The 24,921-nt window shown below is 37.5% G+C and overlaps 1 long non-coding RNA gene across 1 annotated transcript in view; it reads left to right on the top strand.

Moving 5' to 3' along the window:
* LOC148128002 (uncharacterized) overlaps positions 1 to 21,430 on the top strand; it is a 71,650-nt gene extending 50,220 nt beyond the window's left edge. Inside the window, exon 3 of the long non-coding RNA XR_015740800.1 lies at positions 20,977 to 21,430. This is a non-coding gene — a long non-coding RNA (uncharacterized LOC148128002). The remainder of the gene's footprint in view (positions 1 to 20,976) is intronic.
* The last annotated feature ends 3,491 nt before the right edge of the window (positions 21,431 to 24,921 follow it).

Below are 24,921 nucleotides of genomic sequence, written 5' to 3'. Positions count from 1 at the left end.
GCTCTGCCAGTGAAAACAGAGAGCCTGGAGTCCAGAGAGTATGGTTAAGCCAATATTGGGGTTATGCTCAGTGGTGGGATTCAAATAATTTAACAAATGGTTCTCTGTCCTAATGACCAGCTGGGTAGGCATGGCTGGATAGTCATATGACTGGATGGGCATGGCCAACTTGATGTCACTCATGTTGAGGGGCACATTGCCTCATCCCTCACTGCCCGCCAGCTGCTCCTTGTCCAGCACCATTTGGGCTCTTCCCCCTCAGCCAGTGGCTAGGAGGGTAGGTACTCCCACACTCTGCCCTGACTGGGTGGGCAAGCAAGGGCTGGCTGAAAGAGGGGCGATGTGGGCAGCCGCAGCAGGCCCCCATCCATTTCTCCCTGACAGTCAGACAAACCTAAGCAAAAAGGACCTAAGCGAGGAGTGCCTGGGAGGAGAGGGGGAGGGGGAGCCAATGGTGGAATCAGCCAGTTTGCCAAGCTGCAGAAAAAGTTTTCTACCAGTTCATGTGAACTGGTGTGAACCAAATGAATACCACCATTGTTTATGCTGATTGTGCAGTTTAGTTTTATCTTGGTTCTTGTATTTGTTATTTGTTTTGTATGTTTTTATCTTGTTTTATTTCCTGTTAGCCATCCAGAGTGTGAGATGGGCAGCCATATTAGAATGAGTGAGAGAGAGATCCTCAAATACAGGGGTGGGATTCTACCAGTTTGCACCTATTTGCTAGAACTGGTTGTTAACATTCTAAGCAGTTCGAAGAACCAGTTGTTAGAAGAAATTACTGGCCTAATCCTGTAAGGAAGGCAGGAAGGAAACAGTCTGGTGTTGCTTACAGAAACTGCCTCTCCGTTAACCCTTATTACGTTCTTGGCAAGACTAGACTTCCTGTCTCAGGAACGTCTCTGGAGTTTTTTCCCCCTCCTTTGCTGGTACTTTGCTTGTGTGGAGTGAGCATTCAAAGTTACAATGGCACTGAAAAAAGTGACCATTTTTCACACTTACGACTGTTGCAGCATCCCCACAGTCATGAGAGGCCAGGCAAAGGGATGCGTGTCTCAATGTGAGTGATATTGAGTTGGCCACGCCCAGCCAATAACATGACCACCAAGCCATGTCCACCCAGTCACATGACTACCAAGCCACACCCACCACCTAAGCCATGCCCACAGAACCGGTTGTTAAAAAAATTGAATCCCACCCCTGCTCAAATACATATGACAAAAGCAGGAAGAAGCAAAGATTCATGACTGCTGGGACTCACATAAAAACCCTGGAGAGAGGGAAGCTATCTTGCTTGAGTAATGTATTTACACCCCTGTATGGAAAAGGCTTAACTTTATCACACTAGTTTTAAGTAGGTTTCACCAAATGAAAAGAGTTTATTTATTTCTGGAAATATGAGTATTTAGACATAATTGTTTACTTAATTAAAAAGCTAATGGCAATATTAAACTATTGTAAAATCCAAAGTAGATGAATGTTCTGCAGCAATAATAACCAGCTTCTCCTTCAACGTTGATGGGAACTATTTTACCCTCATACTATGCATTAAAAATTCCTGCTAATATTTGCTTATATAAAGTTTGGCAGCCAAACCTTGAACAGAATTAACAAAGAACCACTCAAGACTAGAATATGCAGACCAAAAAGCAGAAATATACAAAGCCTGAAACCTACTCTTTACTTTAAAGAAAAGCAATATAAGGTGCCTTAATGTGTTTGCTTTTTGCATTTATTTAGGAATAGTTGCAGAATGAATGAGATTATCAAAATGCCAAAAGAAATTGTCTTGGCTTTCACCCGCAGCCAAAAGGGCAGGAATGCGAAGGTCAGCCAGCCAGCACAGCTAATGGGTGTGATTCAGTCTGGATTTCTCAAATAGTTATATACACTATCTAAAAACTCTATCCATTTCGACAAAGTTGCATTAGAAAACTTTACACTAAATCATGACCTATGAAAAAAACCCACTCTGGAATCTTTGCAGAAAATAAAAAGATTTAGAAAGCAATTTCAACTCAAGTTTAAAACACTTTATCACAAACACATGACTTAAGTGAGAGAAAGCACATTATCCCTATGAACCAAGGTTCCCCAATATTCTTGTCTTCTTATGGTGGATGGCTATATTTAATCATATCAGATATATAGTCTGTGCTAAAATGAAGAGGGTGGAGAAAAACAAAAATGGGCTATGTCTACTAATACTGATGGTCCTTATGATCAGTTGCTTAGTGGCATTCAAAGTTACAATGGACCCCAAAAGTGGGACTTAGAACCCAGTCTCCAACATCTGTTCCTCTCAACACAGACACATGACATTTTGGGTGCTCAGCAACCAGCCCCCATTTAGGGCTAATTGTGAAGCCACGTGATCATGATTTATGACGGTTTCGTCAGAAATTGGCAGTTTTGGCAAAAACTGCTCCCTAGCCACCAATAGGTTCACTTAGTGGCCACCATATTCACTTAACAACCACTATGCTTGCTTAATAGCAATAGCAATAGCACTTAGACTTATATACCGCTTTATAGTGCTTTACAGCCCTCTCGAAGAGGTTTACAGAGTCAGCATATTGTACCCAACAATCTGGGTCCTCGTGATCACCACAATGTCATAAAATTGGGTCTGGGTCGTGCAGTGATCCACTTTACGATCATTGCAACTTATGGCCCAAAATTGTGAGCTCAATTACAGTCGTGAATCAAGTGGTGCGGTGGCCTACAGGTTGAGCTCTCACCTCACAATCAGGAGGCTGTGAGTTCGATCCTAGGTAGAAGCAGATATTTCTCTCTCTGGGCACATTGAGAATATATCTCCTGAATATAACTCCTCATTGGGGACAGGAAAGGCATCCGGCCCGTAAACATTCATCTCTGTTCAGTTGCCCAGACTCCACCCCGCAAGGGATTATGGGAGTCATTCAAAGGAGATGATGACTTACAACTGTCGTACTTACAGTATAAGTACTATTTGTAAAGATCTTATGCAAAAAAAACCCAACAATTTATGATTAGATGAACAATTGGCAATTTAATATTTTAATTATCATTCACCCCTGATTAAAAAAAATGTGATTTTAAAATAGATAATTATACCACTCAAAGGAATATTAATGTGGGACCAAAGAGATTTCCCAGTAGTCCTCGACTTACAACAGTTCATTTAGTGACTGTTCCAAGTTACAACGGCAGTGAAAAAAGTGACTTAGGACTGTTTTTCACACTTGTGACTATTGTAGCATCTCCATGAACACATGATCAAAAGTCAGACTGACTCATACTTCATGACAATTGCTGTGTCCCAGGGTCACGTGATTTACCTTTTGCAACCTTCGGATGAGCAAAGTCATTGGAGAAGCCAGATTCACTTAACAACTGTGTTACTAACTTAAGAACTGTGGTGATTCACTTAACAACCATGGCAAGAAACTTAAAATAGTTCAACTCCTAAAATAGTTCAAGATTCACTTAAGAAATGTCTTCCTTAGCAACAGAAATTTTGGGCTGAATTGTGGTCGTACGTTGAGGGCTAAATGGTGCAACTAGTGCAAGTCAGAACCTCTGGCATGAAGACAATGGTTGTCTCCGGTTCAGAATATGGCATGGGATGTGGGATCTGTTTTCCAGTCTGCCCCATCATATTCCAGCCAGAGTCTTTGCTACACAGAACTCAGCCGTATGAGTCCTGTCTCATAGGGACAAGAGAGAAGCAAGAAAAAAAACTGATCCTGCCTTGTAAAAATGGCCTTGGAAACTAGACACTGCATGACTGAAAAACCCCAAAGGGCCAGCAATTTTAGGAAATCAAACCTCCGGTGATCTATTGTGCCAGTTAATGAATGGAAAGGGTCTTTCCATAGGAATAGATCCTCCTGGATTTAGGGGGATTTAAAGCTCTGTGTTAATAAACGTGCATATGATCGGGGAGAAAGTCCATTGCTTTCTTTTAAAACAAAAGAACTTTTTCCTGGTTCTCCACACCCAATTCCTACTCTATGAGCACTATAAAATAGTAAAATAATTTAGGAAAAGCCGTTTTAAAAATAGTGAGACACCAAGAATTCCATCCAATTAAAAATTCTGTCCTGCCCAATAAAAAGAAACTATGCCCATCTCTTCCTGCGTTCTCCCAAGTTTTGAATGAAAACCAGTGTTGGGGATCGTAGGAAGCAGACTCACATCCTAGGCTGAAGCCATTCAAGACTTTAAAGAGTGTCGCCCTATCAAGCACTTTGAATTTTGCCCGGAAAGAGACTGAAAGCTAATTTAACTTATTTCAATAAGGGAGTCTCATGTGTTTTTAAGAACTGTGCTGGATCATAACTCAAGAGTGATATTTATTTATTTATTTATTTATTTATTTATTTATTTATTTAGTCAAGCAATTATAAGATAACAGGTATAAATATAAACATAGTTATCAATGCATAAGATGGATACATATGAAAAATAAAAGAAACAATGGGACAGGGGCGGTAGGCATGTTGGTGCACTTATGCACGCCCCTTACAGACCACTTAGGAAAGGGGTGAGGTCAATAGTAGACAGTCTAAGGTTAAAGTTTTTGGGGTTTGGGGAAGAAACCACAGCGTCAGGTAGAGTATCCCAGACATTGACCATTCTGCTGTTGAAGTTGTATTTCCTGCAATCAAGTTTGGTGCAGTTTACCTTGAGTTTGTATCTATTCTGTGCTCTTGTATTGTTATGGTTGAAGCTGAAGTATTCATTGACAGGTAGGAAATTGCAATATATAATTTTATGTACTATACTTAGATTGGACCGAAGGTAGCATAGTTCTAGGTTGTCTAGGTCTAGAATTTCAAGTTTGGTGGCATAAGGTATTCTGCAACAAGTAGAAGAGTGGAGAACTCTTCTTGTGAAATATTTCTGGACTTTTTCAATTGTATTAATATCAGATACGTAATGTGGGTTCCAGACTGATGAGCTGTATTGGTCTAGCAAATGTTTTGTATGCTCTGGTTAGTAATGTGATATTACCAGAGAAAAAGCTACGCAGGATTAGGTTAACAACTCTTAATGCCTTTTTGGCTATGTAGTTACAGTGGGCTCTAGCACTTAGATCATTAGAGATGGGTACTCCAAGGCCCTTGACAGACTTTAGATCATCAACAATGTCTTGACTATTCAGCTTGGATTTTACTTTCTGAATTTTTGGGGGGCCAATATGTAAGATAGAGCATTTATTTGTTGAGATTTGAAGTTGCCATTTGTCTGACCATTCTGATACATAGTTGTGGTCTTTTTGAAGGGTAGCATTATTGTCAGTGGTGTTGAATATTTTACATCATCAGTGAAAAGAACACAGTTGCTTTTAATATGATCACAGAGGTCATTTATGTAGAGTATGAAGAGAGTTGGTCCTAGAACATTGCCTTGGGGGACACCACTGTTGACAGGTGTTGAGGTAATTCTCTGTTAGAAGAATGAGCACATAGGGAGACATAGTGAGAGTGGTGAAGAATAACACACAACCAGCACACAGATACACTGTATAGTAAAATGTAGATTTTTACTTCCAGTAAAATGGCTAAGCAAAGTTCAACAACCAGTCCAAGTCATTCACGGTTAAAGCAGTCAGTTTTCAGTCCAGGAATCCAAATCAAACTCCAGTATCAAAAACAGTTCAGTAATAACTGTAACCCCAGGAAGAGAAAGTATAAAAAGAAAAAAGTGCTAAATGAAACAGTCTGTGTGTATTTGGATTGCTTGGTGACTTTGGGACCTTTGGAAATTATTATTTGAAAGATTAAAAACATTTGAGTTGTTTAAAAACTTTTCACAATGGCATTACTTGTTGATGAACTGAAAATGGAACTTAAAAAGCTTAAAGAAGAGGAACAAGAAGGGAAGGGCTCTTCTGGATCTGTTTTTCATTTCTTAGAAATGGCGATTTCTACTTATCAGAAACTACAAGAACAAGGAGATGAAGAAGAAGCCATCTTTAATGAACAAGCAACTCTAGCTGGGGAAGAAAAGGGGAAAGAGAATGGAGAATTTAAGGCTTAAAAAAACAACCAAAAAGGGAAAAATAAGGTGAAAAATTGATAGAATGTCAGAAAGCAACAGAAAAGAGGAATACAGAAGAGGGTGGAGATTAAGAGGGTGAAGATCAAGAGACAAGGGGGTAAAAAGGCTAGATTGGAGAAGAAAGGAAGGGGAAAAGGGAAAAAAGTTACAAAGGTTTGAAACAAGATGTAAAGAAACAGGATTTATTCAGAGATAATGGGTAAAAATATAATTTAAAAAGAGCTTCTGCAAAAGTACATAAGATCGTATTGTTGTATTTGTATTTGAAATGTTAGAAAACTGAAACATTATATGATTATAAAATGGGATAAAATATTAAAAGGAATGTGTAAAATGCTTAAGATTTAACGATAGAGTTTACTTTGCTATGGATTATTGTTTTAATTATATTATAAACTTATTATTCTTTCCTATTTTAAAATATAGTATGTAGCTTTAGAATGTACTAAGCAGAATCAGAATGAAAATTATATATTATTTTAAGTGTTAAATTTAGGGGAAAGATATAAAGGCATCATACTTCAATCAGTGATTACAGGAGAAATTTTGTGTTAATGAGAAAAGATAATAGATAATTGAAATAGAACAGACAAAAGATATAAGCATAATGATTTAAATTGAGATGAAATAAATAAAACAGAATTAAGAGAGTGAATAGAGGGGAGAAGCTATATAGAAAATGTAGAATGATAAATAAGATATGAAATGGTATATAAAGTGCGCATAAATTTGATTTATGTCTGTACAAAAAGATGTAACCCGGGACTAAGCCGCTTTCCAAAAAGAAGTTTTATATTTTCTTTTTTTTGCATATAAATTTTATTAGAATTTACAATTAAAAAATAACATAACAACATTACTTAAGAAACAGAGAGAGAAAAAGAAGAAAGAAAGAAGAGAAGAGAGAGAGGAAAAAAAAAAAACGCTCGGTCTTGCGACCGAAAAAGGAGAAAAAGGAGTATAAAGAGAAAAAAAAAAAAAAAAAACAAAGAAGCGGAAGAAAAAGAAAATACGTTAAAACCAGACAAATATTCTTTTTGACAGTCTACAAGATCCAATTCTCAATTCTTCTCTTACTTTAAATATACACATCTTATCGCTATTTATGGATATTTATGCTTATTTATGCTCATTGAACAGTTTATCTCTGATATAACCAATTATACCATGCATTCCAATTATTATCAAATGCTGAAGACTCTTTATTTTTAAGAGCTATGGTTAAATTGTCCATTTCTGCGCAGTCACATATTTTCTGAATGACCAATTGATCTGTAGGTAAACGGGATGATTTCCAGCACTGAGCAAATGCTAATCTGGCGCAGTTAGAATATGAATTATTATATATTTCGTCTTTTTAGGAAAATGTTTATCAGAAATCCCTAGTAGGAAGAACTCTGGTTTATATTCAATTTGATCTTTGTTTATCTCCTCCAGCCATTTTCTAATTTTTGCCAGTATTTCTGGGCTTCTTTACAGGTCCACCACATATGAAAGTAGGTTCCTCTATGTTTTTACATTTCCAACATTTTGGACTAGAGTTTGGGTTCATTTTCGCTAACCTCGAAGGGGTAAGTGCCATCTATATAACATTTTATACATATTTTCTTTGTCACGTAGATTTCGTAATCTTAATGATTCTATTCCAGATCTTTTCCCATTCTGTTAATGTAATGCTTCTTCCAATATTCCTACTCCACATTATCATGTTCCTTTCACTATCTCTTGCTCTAATTCTACCTCAATAAATATTTATAAAATTTAGAGATATTCTTTTTATTTGATCCTAATAAGTTTTTATCTAAGTGTTGTAATTTGCTATAGATTCCAAACTCTTTGATATCTTGTTTGTATCTACTATGGATTTGTATATATAACCACTGATCAATTTTAAATCCCTGTTCCTGTAAGTCCTGTCGAGTTCTTAATTTTCCTAAAGAATCTAATAAATCTTTATATTTAGTCGTTTTTGTTATATCCAAATTGTTGGGATGAACCATTGCCTCCATTGTTGAAAGCCAAATTGGAATTTTTAAATAATGTTTTTTACATATTTTTTTCCAATTAGTTAATAGTGAATCTCTAATAAGATGTCTATGAAAGTACGCCTGTTTAGTTTTCCCCACATCCCATAGAAATGCGTGCCATCCTCTCTGAAGGTCGTGCCCTTCCAAGGCTAGAGTTCTTTTATTCCGTAAATTGACCCAGTCTTTTAACCATAGTAAGTTGGCTGCCCAATAATATAATTCCCAGTTTGGGCGCTAGCCCACCTCTACTTTTGCATCTTGTAAGGCCTTAATACTGATTCTAGCTTTTTTCCCTGCCAAATAAATTTAAGAGTTACCTTATTTATATCATCAAAAAAAATTTTTGATAATTTTATTGGGATTGTCTGGAATAAGTAAAGGAGTTTTGGTAAAATGTTCATTTTGATTGTGGCAATCCTGCCCAGTAAAGAAAGCTGCAACTTATTCCAAGATTCTAGATCTTTCTTAATTTGCTGTAACAGTTTATCATAATTATTCTCTTTGAGTGATTTACTATGTGGTGTTAACCATATGCCTAAATATTTGACCTTTTTTGTTGCCTGTATCCCCATGGTTTTTTCTAATTCTTTCCTCTGGTTCTCTGTTAGATTTTTAGTCAGTAATTTCATCTTATTTCTGTTGATCTTTAATCCTGCTACTGAACCATATTGTTCTAGTTCTTTTATTAGATTATGTCCTTTTTCCATGGGATCCTCTAGGAAGAAAACCATATCGTCTGCAAACGCCTGTAAAGAAGTTTTATATTTTCATGTTTTGTGTTTTGTTTGTGTATATTTGTTTATTGAAAATTAATTTAAAAAATTAAAAAAGACAGTTCAGTAATAGACTCACATCAAATCCAAGAATAACGATGATCAGTAATAGTCAATAAGGAAATGCAGGAATGGCAACACTCTCAGCAACAACAGAACAGAACAACCCAGGTTTCTGGCTCTATCTTATGACCGTTTGAGGAACCACACCCAATTAAAATTTTAGCATTCCCTTAAAGAGACAGTATTAAAATGTCTATCCTGGTTTATATATTTTCCAACCCAACTGTTAGGTGACTTACATTCCTAACAACAGGTACAGAGTTTGATAGGACGCTCCCAATTTTGACCATTTGTTGTCTGTTTGACAGGAATGCAGGTGTCCAGAGATACCATAAGATTTTAGTTTTAGGAGTAGTTTGTCGTGTACCACTGAATCAAAGGCTTTACAAAAGTCTATGTAAATTGCGTCTATTGCTTTGCCCTGATCAAGTTGTATAGTCCATATGTTTTTGTAGTGTAAGAGTTGCAGATTACAGGATAGTTTTTTTCTGAAACCAAATTGTTTATTAGGGAGTAGGTTGTTTGTCTCTAAGTGGAGGATAATGGATTGGTTAATAATTGATTCCATGACTTTACAGGTGATGCAACATAAAGATATTGGTCTGTAATTTTCGACTAGGCTGCGGTCTCCTTTTTTGAAGATGGGGGATGACTGTGGCTAGTGACCCTAGGTTTGGCAAGGAGCTGGTCCTGAAAGATTTTTCAAAGATTATGCTTAGAGGTTTGGTTATGGCAATGGATAGCTTTTTTAAAAAGTAGGCACATTTTCCGTCCAGTCCAATAGATAGAGATGGTTTTAGATTGCATAGTGCTTTTTCAACATTGTCTTCTGTAAAATTGATATGTATTAGATCATTGTAGTTTTCTGTGGTTTGGCTAGGAAATACTGGGCATGATCCATTGCTGTTTACAAATACTGAGCCAAAGAATGTATTGTCAGGACCCTGTTTCTGTAGTGGTCAGGACTCTGTTTAGATGCCTATAGAGGGCCTGTAGCAAAAAAATTTACTACTGGTTCTGTGGGCAAGGCTTGGTGGGCGTGGATTGGTGGGCATGGCAAGGGAAGGATACTGCAAAATCCCATTCCCTCCCCACCCCACTAACCTGCTTTCCAGCTCTGTTCTTCTGTGCAGGGCAACAAAAGAAGATCCAGCCAATCAGCTGGGACTCGGGAGGAAGAGAATAGATGGGGGTGGAATCAATCAGAGTTGGTATTTGCCGGTTCTCCAAACTATTCAAAATTTCCGCTAGCGGTTCTTCAGAACTGGTCAGAACCTGCTCTGGCCTGTAGGCCTATAGAGGCCCCACCAGCAGAATATGTGGAAGGCATGAAGAGTACAAAGCAGGAACTTCAGATGAAACAAAACTAAAATGCCTCTCAATCTCTAGATCATAAATTAAATGGCCACATTTATATTAACTAGGTGAGAGAAAAATAATGAATAAGGTTTGTTACTGTGTACTGTAGATAGGTTGTCTGTGTATATATGGCTTTATTCTTGCCTGATAATTTAATCATATTGTTACTTAAGCTTCTACTGTAAGTTCCTGAATTCGGGCAGTTAAATGACTCGAGAGCCAAAAAAATTTGCAGTAGCTAGGAGTTTATATCAAGAGACATAGTGACTCTGCCACTGGTGATAATACTGTATTTATTTCAAAGAAAAACTAATTCCCTCATCCCCTGACTAATTTTTCATTAAAATAGGCACGTTGTCTTCAACCTGCTGAGACTATAGTATTGGAAGAAGTCAGTTTTTGTTGGTTGGGTGTTTTTTTTAATTCCAATCTTCATCTTTCATTTAGGTGATGTATGTAAGTGTAAGAGCTTGTAGCTATTTGCACCTTTATCCTCATTCTATTCTTCTTTTAAAGGATTCTGAATTGGTGGCCGTCACTACAGCCTGTAATAACAAATGTCATAATTTATCTGTATCCTCTGTCATGAGTGGATAATCTTTTTCAGCCCATGGGCTATACTGGGCTTTTGAATTGACATACTGGAGGCTACGCGCCAAGTGTAGTCATGAGAACAGGTTTGTTTGATTCAATATTTAATTACAATTGAAAATAGCTAATATGCTAAGACTCCAGGCACATCCCAAAGGTGCTTTTTCAAAATGCAACTGACCTTTGTTTTTCCTTGAAGATAATTTCACTTCTCATCCAAGGCAAAGCAAAGTCCAGTTGCATTTTGAAAAAGCACCTTTGGGACAACCATACCAATGTTGGTATTCAAAAGTTTTTTACTACCAGTTCTGTGCATATGGCTTGGTGGGCATGGCGTGGCTTGATGGGCATGGCAGGGGAAGGTTAATGTAAAATCCCCATTTCCACCCCACTCCAGGGGAAGAATACTGTAAAATCCCCACTCCCTTCCCAGCCCACTAACCTGCTTTCCAGCTCCGTTCTCCTGTGCAGGGCACCAAGCGAAGACCCAGCCGATCAGCTGGGACTCGGGAGGCAGAGAATAGATGGGGGTGGGGCCAGTCAGAGGTGGTATTTCCTGGTTCTCTGAACTACTCAAAATTTCTGCTACCGGTTCTCCAGAACCTGTCAGAAGTGGCTGAATACCACCTCTGAACCATAACCTGAATGACTGAAAATCTCCATAGACATCTCCAAGCACATGTTTAATCATTTTGTCTTTCTGTCACTTCAAAAATGACACTTGGGTAACAACCTCTGGAATTCTCTATGGGCTCTACCTAATGTTTTTGAGGTGATATGGGGTTGTAAGGTTCAAAATCCTAACATTCAACAACACTTCTGCTTTTCTTAAAGAAATATTTGCTTTTACCTCTCCTTGAATTCACTTCTGTTTCATTAGATGACCTTAGTGTCTCCTCCTATGAATACAGAAGAAAACTACTGTATTCTTACCACATAAACTTTTATTCGCCTATGCCATACATTGGTAATAGAATAAGTTCCAGATATATTTCAGTACCTGCCTAAATTTATTATTCTGCAGCTCAGAGAGATATTTACCGACTTCCAATTCATACATGTGGCTGTTTGAGATTAATAGCATCCAGCATGAAACCACTACTATTTGTTTTGAATGCACCTTCTTAGACTGATTGCACTTTTAATTTAACACAACTCGCTCTTCTTTTGATAATACATTTGCTATGGACTATCTATTCCTTATACGCAGGAGGTGTTTAATAGATTCGGATTTGTTGTTCTGCATATACTTTGAATTTTTATTAGCAATGCAAAGCACATAAAATATGCTTGATAAAGCTGCCTGGGACAATGGATGTCCTTGAAACAGCAAATCTGTGCACTGTTCTCTCTAACTACAAATAAGGGTACTATTAGCATTAAAAAATGTAGGCCACCATTTAAGTCAAAGCCTTCTCAAAGTGGCTTATGTTAACTTTTTTTAAAAAAAATAAATCTAGTATTATAGTATAAAATCTATCATAGCATTTAGACTGCTTCCAAATAATCCTACATTTTCTTGGGGACGAAAAAAAGAATCTTAGCTTTTCAGTTATATTGATTGCAAAGTAAATGTGTTTATGATTGCTGGTTTAGACTACACTCCTTAACACAAGAGTTAAGATCTATTGACATGGATTGATTTGCTTTCAATGGACCTGCAGCAATGACAGTATTAATGGGAACTCTTTAATCCTTAAGTATAGGCCTATCTCTGGAACTATTATATTTTGACAAACTTAGCAAGACTGGCTTCTGAATAAAAGTAACGGAATAACAGAGTTGGAAGGGAGTTTGAAGGCCTTCTAGTCCAACCCCCTGCTCAAATAAGGAAACCCTATCCCCATTTCAGACAAATAATAGTCCAATTTCTTGTTAAAGACCTTCAGGGTTGAAGCACCCACAATATCTGGAGGCAAGTCATTCCACTGATGAATTGTTCTGTCAGGAAATTTCTCCTTAGTTCTAGGTTGCTATTCTTGATTAGTTTCCATCCATTCTTTCTAGTCCTGCCTTCAGGTGCTTTGGAGAATAGGTTGACCCCGCTCTTCTTTGTGACTGGAACATTGCTATCATGTCATCCCTAAACCTTCTTATCACTGGGCTAGACATACCCAACTCCTGCAACCGTTCTTCATATGTTTTAGCCTCCAGTCCCCTAATCATCTTTGTGTCTCTTCTCTGCACTCTTTCTCGAGTCTCAACATCTTTTTTTATAGTATGCCAACCAAAACTGGATGCAATATTCCAAGTGTGGTCTTATTGAGGTATTATAAAGTAGTACTAACACATATAAATGTCTGTAATGTCAGATATCCTTTTTTAGGTGTGTTATGTTCAAAACTGAGATGGACACTGGCAAAGAGATGGGCACTGTCTACCCATATTTAATGGGATAGTGTAAATTTCATCCAGCTACAGGGTTGTAACTCTTTTATTTTAATTTAATATGGTTCATGGGCTAGGACATTACATTATCTGATAAATCTTAGATTATGTAGATCCTCTGTGTGATTGGGAGCCTCACATTGCTGCCCGCACTTTATTTTGAATAACGAAAGGGCTACCTGATGAAATTCATCTGAGACTACATAAGAGGAAGACAACAGAATAATGCATAAGCAGTCTGAAAAAGGCCAGAGCAAGATAGAACTCTTTGTGATGCTAATCCTCTATGATTACAGCAATCCATAATAGTTATTTAAATTTCATTTGGGATCAAATCTGTGTGAGATGTTCTTAATTAGATATCAGAAAGGAAGAGCTTCCAGAGGTAGCCAAGAATAGCTGAATACTATACAATGTATTTAATTTTAAGGCATATTATTTTATAATATGCTGGCAAATAAAACTGCAGGATATTAAATAAATGAATGAAGAAATTACTTCACTTGCTCAATTGAGCAATCCTCTGTTTGGTTAATGAAAATAATTTTTGCAGTAATGTATTTTATATATTTAAAAAAAAAAAACCTGTGACCAGCAGCTTTGCATAGCTCCTATGTGACATAAATGCTGAAGAGAAGGATGCAAAAACCTCCGAGGCAGACTTGTTTAAAGCACAGGAGAAAAGGCAATGCTCCAATGAACATCTGCTGCCAGTCTGCCTTGAAGAAATTAAAGTCTTCTGTTCAATGCCATCCACGAGGCTCTGCCCCCAATAGATCCATCTCGGTAGAGAAGGGGGCAGCCTGCATATAGGCATCGCCATCTGTCAAGAGATATGCCCTGCACATGACTTGTGAAGTCAGGACTTTCTGCACATTAAACATTTCACTAAGCAAATTCTAACATTCTTCACCTTGATTTATAACCGAAAGCTTCAGCTAGTAATCTTGGCTAATTTAAACCATTCGGCAATCAGAAGCTCCATATAAATAATGGCTTTACAGTTGTTTAAAATAATAATTTCAAAGAATGAAAAATAGTTTCTAGTCTTGCTTGATCAATATAACATTTTAAACAGAGCAGAACAGGGTCAGCCAGCACAAGTGTGTTTGCTTTAACAGAGGAAATTCCAGATTACAGCTATATAATTCATGGAACAGTATTTCATGGGATAGCCTCAGTCAATTAGCGCATTCCGATATATGAAAAATGCATTAGCTGGCTAATGTATTTGAGGTTTTTTTCACCCTTCGGTGAAATAGGGATGGTGTTATTGTCTGTTTTTTTTAAAAGGTAGGTCAGTTACTGAATGGTAACATGTAAAAACTGTATGGTAACACTATAAAAAAGATGTTGAGACTCTAGAAAAAGTACAGAGAAGAGCAACCAGGATGATTAGGGGACTGGAGACTAAAACCTATGAAGAACGGTTACAGGAACTGGGCTTGGCTAGTCTAGTGAAGAGAAGGACCAGGGGAGACATGATAGCAGTCTTCCAATACTTGAGGGGCAGCCACAGAGAGGAGGAAGGGGTCAAGCTATTTTCCAAGGCACTTGAAGGTCAGACAAGGAATAATGGATGGAAACTGAACAAGGAGAGATTTAACCTGGAAATAAGGATAAACTTTCTGACAGTGAGAACAATCAACCAATGGAACAGCTTGCCCTCGGAAGTTGTGAGAGCGCCATCACTTGAGACTTTCAAGAAGAGATTGGACTCCCATCTGTCAGAAATGGTGTAGGATCTCCCACTTGGGCAGGGGGTTGGACTATATGTCCTACAAGGTCCCTTCCCACTCTGATTATCTGTTATCTGTTATGTAACTAACAAAGTCGCTCGCTTAAAGGAATGCAGTTTTCTGCACAGGTAGTCTTTGACTTACAACAGTTTGCTTAGTTATCACTCCAAATTACAATGGCCCTGAAAAAAGTGACTGGTGACCACTTTTCACACTTAATTGCAGCAGACTCATGTTTAGATGATCCAAATTCAGATGCTTGGCAACTGTCTCATATTTACGACGGGTTGCAATGTCCCAGGGTCATATGTTCACCTTTTGCAAGCGTCTAACAAGCAAAGTCAATGAAAAAGCCAGATTTACTTAACAACCGTGTCAGTGACTTAACAACTGCAATGATTCACTTAACAACAGAAATTTTGGGCTCAATTGGAGTTGTAAGTTGAGGATTACCTGTATGTATTTAGGTATAAAAATTCCCCCTCACTCTTACGGAGGGGGGAATGTACATGTCTTCCTCAATCTCAGGTGCTCCATCAAGTCTGAAGTTCAGCTGAAGATCTTAGCTGTTCCTAGCACTGCACTCTTCTGGGCAAAGAGCCCTGAAGTTGTCCCTGGGTTCTGTTGAAGCCACTCTCCCAGCTTAGGAGTTACAGTCCCCAATGTTCCTACCACCACTGTGACCAGTTTGGTCTTTACTTTGGCCTGTCCAGATCCTCCATCAAGCCCTGGTGTTTTTCCATCATTCCACACTCCTTCTTCCTGGTGTTGCTGTCACTTGGCACTGCTACACCTATCACTATCCTTGCCTACCATTTGGTTGCTATCTATTAGTAGTAGTACTATACTAGATGTGTGGGTGTGGGTGTTTGTGGGTGTGTGATTTTCCAATGAGTGCAGGGGCTGCTTTATCCCCCGCAGATCAACTAAGTATTGATCCATGGATGAAGATTTGAATTGACTGACCAGATAGTCACCTGAGCCTGATGTTGTAGGATGACTGGCCCAAAATCACCCACCTAGATTAGACCTAGATTTTCAGGTCTAAGGCAGGACTGGGGTCTCAACCATTAGACCAAACTGCCTATAAATTTCATCTGTATCCAGGAAATAAATAAGATTAGATAATCAGACTATTTCTTGCATGTGGGAGGATGTAAATGATCAGCCTTAAATGAAATCCCTTTTATCATGGGGATATTAATGTAATAGCTGGCTTCTCCATATAACCTGGTGACTACATGAAATGATAACGAAGTAGAATCATAAGCTATATAATTTTGCATGACTGGTCACTACTTTGGGGCTCCAATTTATACATCTTGCCATATTTAAGTCAAAAAATACCTAGAGATTTCTCTTCCACTTAGTATGCGCATGTGGTAAGAAGAAAGCTTAAGTGACTAGTTCTATTTCTCATTTCATTTAAATAATAATTTAGTAGATTGTTGGAAAGTTGTGCCTGTAGTTTATTTTGGTTTCAGCAAAGCATTTCACAGAGAGCCCCTCTTTAGTAAACTGATGGCTAAAGTGTCCACAACGATTATCACAACTTGTTGAAATACAAGTTTTTGTGCTATACTTTACTTGGTAAAGCATTCACTGTGTCATTCTTGAAACATGGTTTCTTGACCAATACTTCCTAAGCTTGTACCACTATGGCAGTGATATGACTCACTCTGTTATCAAATGTGAATTAAAACTATTTGTTTGTTTGTTTGTTTGGTTGGTTGGTTGGTTGGTTGATTGGTTGAATTTTTGTGCCATCCCCAACAAAATTATTCTTTTGTGCCTATAGAAAGGTAAAGGAGTCCTTGCAGATTTTACTGTGGTAGTTGTTGCTGACTATGGGGGTTGGGGTTCATCTTCATCTCCATTTTAAGACCATTGAGCCAACACTGTCTGAAGACATTTCTGTGATCATGTGGCCAGCATGATGTCACGGAATGCTGTTACCTTCCCAACAAAGGGATATCTATCTATTTGCATTTGCATGCATTTGAACTGCTAGGTTGGAAAGAGCTGGGGCAAGGATGGAACCTCCCCCTGTTACATGGCACTTGGCTGCTGGCTTTCCATCAACAAGCCCGGCATCTTAATCGCTGAGTCATCGTGCCATCTCCCCTTTTGTGCCTGTATTGAATTGTTATTCAAACAGAGTCGTTTGAGTCCATCCTGAAGTAAAAATGATCCATGGTGTAAAAATCCTTGACAAGGGAGAATAAGATGTATGCATAGCTCAACATCCTAGTTTCACAATCTTTCTACCAGATAGATAGATTCTCCAATCAATTTGAGATCACTTCTCTCCTTCCAGTGTGTTTAAAATATAGATTCATCTATTACAGTTTTTCTCATTCATCTTCTTCTAAAGAAGCATTCAAACAGTTTGTGAACTGCCAAACAATACTAAACACACCATCCCTCCCAAATATAGGCAAATGTTGATTTACAATATAAGATAGGAAATCTATATTTGTGTGGAAACCAAGAGCAAGTTTTAATCATAATGTAATGCATATAAACAGCTGCTTTAAACTGAATGTAAACTGCTTTAAACTTGATTGTAAAAAAATTATTTTATTTTTTTTGAAAACAATTTTATTGGTTTTTTAAAAGCAAACAAAACAAACAGAATATAAAAACATCAGCTCTCTTCCATACATATATACAAGCAGTGTGTCAGTTGGTTCATCAGTTTTGTGCATCAGTCTCAATTACAGTTACATTACATAATAGCTCATACTATCAATCCAAACTTATATATCCTAGTATCACTATTAGAAAATCGTTTGACTATGATTTTATTCATTCATACTTTATAAGATAACTATAATTTAAGTAGTTTATTCTATAACGAATCATATAATCATACCAAATCTATCCTAAAAACACTTTATAGATGTGATGTCAAGTAACAAAAGAAGAAAAAAAAACCAAAGATATCTTTTCATATATTCCTTGTTATCTAACATTCTAAATATTCTATTATTGTATTTTATCATCCAACCATTGATAGAAAAGGTCCCAAATTTTATAAAATTGTTTATCCTCTTGCTCTCTGATTTCAAATGTCAATCTACTCATCTCAGCACATTCCAATATTTTCTTAATAATTTCTTCCTGCGATGGTATTTTCTCATTTTTCCAATTTTTAGCAAAAATGATTTTTTTTTTAAGAGTTGTCAAAGTCTGGAATATCTTACCCAATTTAGCTGACTTAGCTACTAATTTTAACAGTTTTAATTCTAATTTAACTTCTGTGGATCTCATTCCATATTTAAGTAATAACTAAAGGGGTCGTGCATAAGTGCTAATGCTAGCACTAACATGCCTATCTGTCACATTTCAGTTTTTTTCATTTGATTTGTTTGAATAGGTAATTTTTGTTTACAAATAAATAAATTCTAATGAGGAACTACAACCATGTGGTTTTAACAGGCCTCACTCTGGATGAAATTGAATGAAATTATTGCATGATAGCAATAGCCCTTAGACTCATATGTCACTTCACAATACTTTACAACCCTGTCTAAGCGGTTTACAGAATCAGCATATTGCCCCCAACAATATGGGTGCTCATTTTACCAACCTCCAAAAGATGGAAGGTTGAGTCAATCATGAGCGGGTCAGGATCAAACTGCTGGCAATCAACAGAATTAGCAATGCTAATGCTGCATTCTAACCACTGCGCCACCACAGCTCCTAATGTTTCTGGAAGAAGTACCTCTGCCCTGTATCAATGCAGCTGGAAAGACTCCCCGTGCTGAGGCTGTGGTACTGATATGCAAACAGTGAAATATATTGTGCAAGTCTGCTCACAATGTGCATTTCTGGTTCCTTTGAAAATTTGCATGAAGCAACGCCAGAGGCGATTTCCTAGGTCAAACTCCCAGCCTGCCCACCTCCCTTTTAGCATAGGGGGAAAAAATGTATCACCCCTGGCCTAGATAACTGAATTGGACATCCAATTATGAGGCCACTGTCATACCCCCATAGTAGTTTGGTATATAGAATAGAATAGAATAGAATAGAATAGAATAGAATAGAATAGAATAGAATAGAATAGAATAGAATAGAATAGAAGTTGGAAGGGACCTTGGAAGTCTACTAGTCCAACTGCATTTACAATTAAGTGGATTGTGTGTATATGTTTATTTCTCTTTTATCATATTCTCTTCATGTGCTAAATAAATAATTATCACTATCTTGGGGCAGTAAAATTGATGCCAAGCTAGATTTTCTTCCCCATATGGGAATCTTCCAGCCAGAGGGTTATTCTCAATAAACCTAGAAGATAATAGGCTGGCAAAAACATATGTAGCTTTGGATTGAAAATATCACAAGCAACTTGTTCAAGTTTATCGATAGTCAGTCTTTAGATTTGCTCTGTGCAGTTTGCTTTTATTTTTATTTTATTTTTTGCTGTGGAAACCAAGGTTTGGGAATGATTGTAATATGTTACTTTCTTCTGTCGTTTTGATGGATGGGAGATTTCCAGTGATGGAGAAGCCAGATCTTAGGAATGTGGGCTTACAATCCAAATCACTGGATTTTAGCAACAAATTATCCCCACAGGGGAATGTGACAAAAATTAGAGTTATAGGAATATGGGAAATTGAATCTTGCAGTATAAGCTGGTACTCAGTTTTGCCAGACCCAGTGTAATTTATTATTTGCCCCTGGAGTTAAGAGCTGCAGGATTCATTCCAATACACTTCAATGTATTCCTCAGTGCACGAAGCCTGCAAAACCCAGAACATAAGTTTTGCTTAGCTGGATTACACTGTCCTCTTTTTGTGTAAATGTCATCTGATTTAAAAAAAAAAACTATGAGAGTTGGTGTTTTTTATGGCTCTGGCTGTTGGTTTTATATTTCATGAGGGAAATAAAACAAGAATGATGATAAATTGTGTAATAATTGTTCTTGCAGAGATCCACATGCTGAAGAGAATGAAGGTCTTTAGATGGGGAAAATGGAGTTGTAGATTAATGGGCAAAATGGGGTCTTTTGTGTTGTGGTTGTTTGAAAGAGATTTTCCAGAATGCTACTGTTGGCTTCTGTCTTTAAATCTAACTAGCAATGGGTAAAAACATTGATACCCAGACCATTTTTTAATATAATTAACTTTTTTTAAATGGCCCACTTGGTAGCAATTGAGTTTTTAAATTATCTCTCTTGATGTTAGAGTGGGAAGGTGATTTTACTAAGGATAGGATAGCAACATTATGGAACTTAAAACTGGCAAATCCCACTCCAATAGAAAATTCCTTTGGAAAATGTAGTCAAACCATGACGCTTCTTTAAAATAGCCCTTCCCAACTTCAGTGGAAACCGGACTAAGTAGGGCCAGAAAAAGGATTCCACTTGGCCACAGTTTGGGTCTAAGGCTGCTTTCCTTTCCCAGATTTGATTTGGAGAGAGAAGATACCTAGGAAGAATGGTTCAGATGGGGAAATTCCTACAGGTCAAGAGTTCCAGGCCTGTCAAAAATCCCAGGCCCTGGGTATATATTCCTAGTGCTTCAGACAAATGCTTCTGAAATTGAGAAAAAAGCTTGTGTGAACATAATTCTGATCCCCTGCTCATAGTGTCATGGTGACGTATCAGGACTTTTTTCCCCTTTGCTAAACAGGGCAGGGGCATGGCCACTGCGTGACACATCTGGCCTGCGGGCTGTGAGTTTGACATTCCAGACCTAGTCAGATGATCTTAACATCCAGACCACGTGTTAGGACACACTATGCATATTTTCTCCTCATTAAGACGTAGGAAATTCAAAAAGGAACCTTGTCCTGCAGATTTCAAGTTGCTTCAATAATCACTGTGAATATGAAGCAATATCAAGAGACTGGATGAAAAAGAAGTTAATGCCCAGGAAATGAATCTGGAACAATATATTTCCATGATACCAAGTCAAGACAACAGACCTAGACCTAGTCCTTCCTGAAACCTAATCCTAAATCTTCTCCTTTTTCTTGCAGATCCAACATAGAATTAAGGAGAAATTTCCTGACAGTGAGAATTAATGATCAGTGGAATAGCTTGTCTCCAGAAGTTATGGGAGCTCTAACACTGGAGATTTTCAAGAAGAAATTGAACAGCCAATTGTGAAGAGTTATTATATATACCTATTATATATTAATAACCTGAGTATTCAACATGTTGGAAATAGATAAAGCACTTGTTTTATGAAATTTTAAATTAAATGGGAGAGAGAAAGAGATTCCAATAGATTAATATGCCTGGAATGCACTACCTGAATCGGTTGTTACATCCTCAAACCCCCACTCCTTTAACCTCAAACTATCCACTATTGACCTCACCCCATTCTGAAAAGAACTGTAAGGGGCGTGCATAAATGCACCATCGTGGCTCCCGTCCCTGTCCTATTGTCCCCATTTAATCGTACCTATTTTCTGTATTCTTACTCATGTTTATACTCATACCTATTATTTTGTAAGCGATTGACAAATCAAATAAATAAATAAAATAAAATATAACAGATAATTCTATGAAGTATACTTTCCTGAAGTGTTACACCATCCAGAGTAACTTGTTGCAATGGGTGGCTATAGAAATCAAATGAACAAACAAAATAAAAGAAAGAAGCCAATTTGTACAGACAAATCAAAATCAAAATAATTAGTGAACGATCAGAATATTGGACATTATTTGGAGGCTTTTGTTCTTCCTTATTTTCTGTTTAGCCACTTCTTACTGGAAAGAAAAGAAAAGAAAAGAAAAGAAAAGAAAAGAAAAGAAAAGAAAAGAAAGAAAGAAAGAAAGAAAGAAAGAAAGAAAGAAAGAAAGAAAGAAAGAAAGAAAGAAAGAACATATTTCTTTCAATTTATTGTGGTGGAATGCCAGGTGTACTGAATGACTAGATTTACACACAGAGAAGAATAACAGAGTACTGTTTTAATTTACACAAGTCTATTCTATTGTGCAGACGTTCATTTGTTCTCATATGCCTTCAATAGCAGACTACTCCCCTTCCCATTACATTACCCATTTCCTAAAATTGAGGTCAAAGTCATTGTTCATACAGGTGGAGAGATTGCATTTCAAATCATTGACTTGTTCTTACAAAAAAAAAAAATATAGAAGATGGGGTGTGAGGATCTTGCCTAAATTCCTTTGAAAATTTAGCACGGATACTATTTCCCTGGAATGGCTCCAATTTAATAAGACTTTAGAAAGCTTAAGGCCCATTTCTTTGAATTTCACCGTTTAAGTATGGACTAGGGTAGCCTATTTTTGGATCATATCATGTTCCCAGGAACAAGTATTATTACCACATGGCAGCAGAATAATTGCCACTGTCGTTGTTGTTTTTTAATTGCTAATTGTATGAGGAGATTGTTCTACCAAATGGCAGTTGCAATGTGCTAGAGTAACAATATGATTAAGGTATTTATGAAGGCTTTTAGGTTACATGTCAAAAACCTTGTGTCAAATGAGTTGGAAAATTTACTAGTTTGCTTTTCCAATCTCCCCAGCTAATTAGCTAGACTTCTTGTTGTGGTCTAGGTGAAAAATTGCCTGACTTCTGTGAATAGAAATATACTAAAACAAAAACAAAAACAAAGGAAAACAAAGGAGAATCCAAAAGCTGCAGATGTTTTGCAAACTCTGAGAAGTTTGGCACCAAGTTCTACATTTAATCCACATTTAGTGCAATTATTGATGGAACTTGGATCGCAATACAGAAAGGAAAATAAAAGGAAGCTTTTAGCCTATGATAAAAGTTTAGCAATGTGATAGGTCTGTAAAACACATTTGGGGCGGGGGGAGAATGGGGTTGTGTATGCTTTGTAGGCTTACATTTTTGAAGCATTACCGTTAGACCTGGATTTTCTTTTTTCTTTTCCTTTATGGGTTCTAGTGTTACATTATTGTTCTGTACTGTTAACATTTCCATGTAGATATGGAAACAATCATTATTTCTGGTTTTAGAAACGTTTGAAGTGTTTTGCTGATGTCATTTGTAGTTCCTAAGAATCGGTGTGCAAATATGTTTTCTTCCAACTTTGTGTCTCAGCCTGTCTATTCAGCTACATACCCAAAAAAGCTACCTTTTAACATAGAAATGATCTGCTTTCCACAGTATATATGCTATAGGGTATTTAATACTGTATATACTGTGCAAAGTATATATTACTACCTATATTTAAATATATGTTATTTAAATACATGCATACACAGTAAATCAATATGCAGTATTTATTAAATAAATACATACTAAATACATTAATAAATAAATAATAAATAAATAATAATTATAATCATAATCATAAATAATCCAGTCTGAATATCTGGCTGACAGTGTAATCAACAATAGCAACACAACAACAACAATAATAATAAATAATACCTCAAACATCATCAAATGTCAACATCTAGCTATTCCGGGTCCTTGGGAAGAGCTCAATTGGTGGATAAAAAGGCCAAATCCAGTCTGAAAATCTGATGAACAAATTAATATACAGTATTTAATATACTGCTAAATCTATGTATATACCCACTCACTGATTCCTGCACACCTCACATATTTGCCTCACAGTTCTATGCTGACACTGATTTTCCAAAACAAGAAAAGCACTATATCTCCTAATCTGGCATCAGAGGTTGTTTTTTTTTTTTTTTCAATATACTACAGGCAATCATGTGAGTTGCTATTAAGAAAACTGGTGTGAGTAATCAGTTGAAATTTTAAAAATGATTTGCTTTAAAGGGCTGGGAAGAAGCACTAACATCAACCAAAGCATTAAGTCCCTAAAATATTATAAGGCAACTTTTAGGTTGATGGTGAAGTTTTGACCATGTAAGCTACCATCGCCTTGTGAATTCCACCTATTGAAGTCTTAACATTATTAAAAATGGTTTCTGGATTGATCTGAGATCATTTGTCATGGTCCCCTCAGAGCCTGAATCTGCAAAGGAGGATGAGCTGGAGCTGGAGCTGATGGAGATCGAGGGGGCGGCTTCATTGACTTCGGAAGAATGTGGGGAGGAGCAGGATGAGGCAGCCCAAGGCCCCTCAGGATGGCTTGTTAGCAGGGAGGAACAGGGGCAGGATAACCAAGAGAAGGCAAGCAGTAGAAATGAGGAGCGACAGAGATCCGGTGATGAGCAAGGACTGCTCTCTCCTGATCCCTGAGCACAGAGAGGGGAGAGAAGGTGGGAAAGTGCAGGCCAATCCAATGACTTGGAAGGAGAGCGCCCCATCCCTCTTCACAAGGCACACCCGGGGACTGAGATTTAAGGACAACCTACGGGGAAGGGTGTTTGTCAGGAACAAACACTGAATTTGTAAGTTTTATGTGCCATTGCAGACATCTGGAGTTTGCAGGACTGCATTGCTTCTTTGTTGCTTCATGGACTCTTTGTTTGTTCCTTGCTTCATGGACTCATTGCTTTTTCCTTGCTTCATGGACTCAGTGCCTTGTTCCTTACTTCATGGATTCATTGTTTTTTCCTTGCTTCAGGTACTCATTTCCCTGTTCCTTTGCTTTTCTGGATTCATGCAGACAGATGCTGCCGTGTGTGTGTGTGTGTGTGTGTGTGCATACGCTTTGCTCTGGGACTTGCCAAGAACATGGGAGCATTTGGGGGAAATTTGGAGCATTAAAGGGGAGTTTGAACTTGCTGCTGGCTATGTGGCCTTCATGCCTTGTCCAGGGTCATCGCATCATTTCTAGATTATACCTGCACTACAGTTTGCAACTAACCCATGGAACAGTGCCGATGGCCACGTGTTCCAAATGGTGTATCAAAACTGCTACATATTCCTGATCAAGAACTGCATCCATGGTGCAACTTCCTAAAAACAACGAAACAATGGATAGATGCAGTGGTGGGATTCAATTTTTTTTTTATTACCGGTTCTGTAGGAATGGCTTGGTGGGCGTGGCAGGGGAAGGATA

This window comes from Pseudonaja textilis, chromosome 1 (genome assembly GCF_049901715.1).
Source record: "Pseudonaja textilis isolate UNSWEBS1 chromosome 1, rPseTex1.2, whole genome shotgun sequence".
Taxonomy (NCBI): Eukaryota; Metazoa; Chordata; class Lepidosauria; order Squamata; family Elapidae; genus Pseudonaja; species Pseudonaja textilis.
The sequence above is the reverse complement of the archived record's forward strand: the minus strand, read 5'-3'. Positions and strand labels throughout refer to the sequence as shown.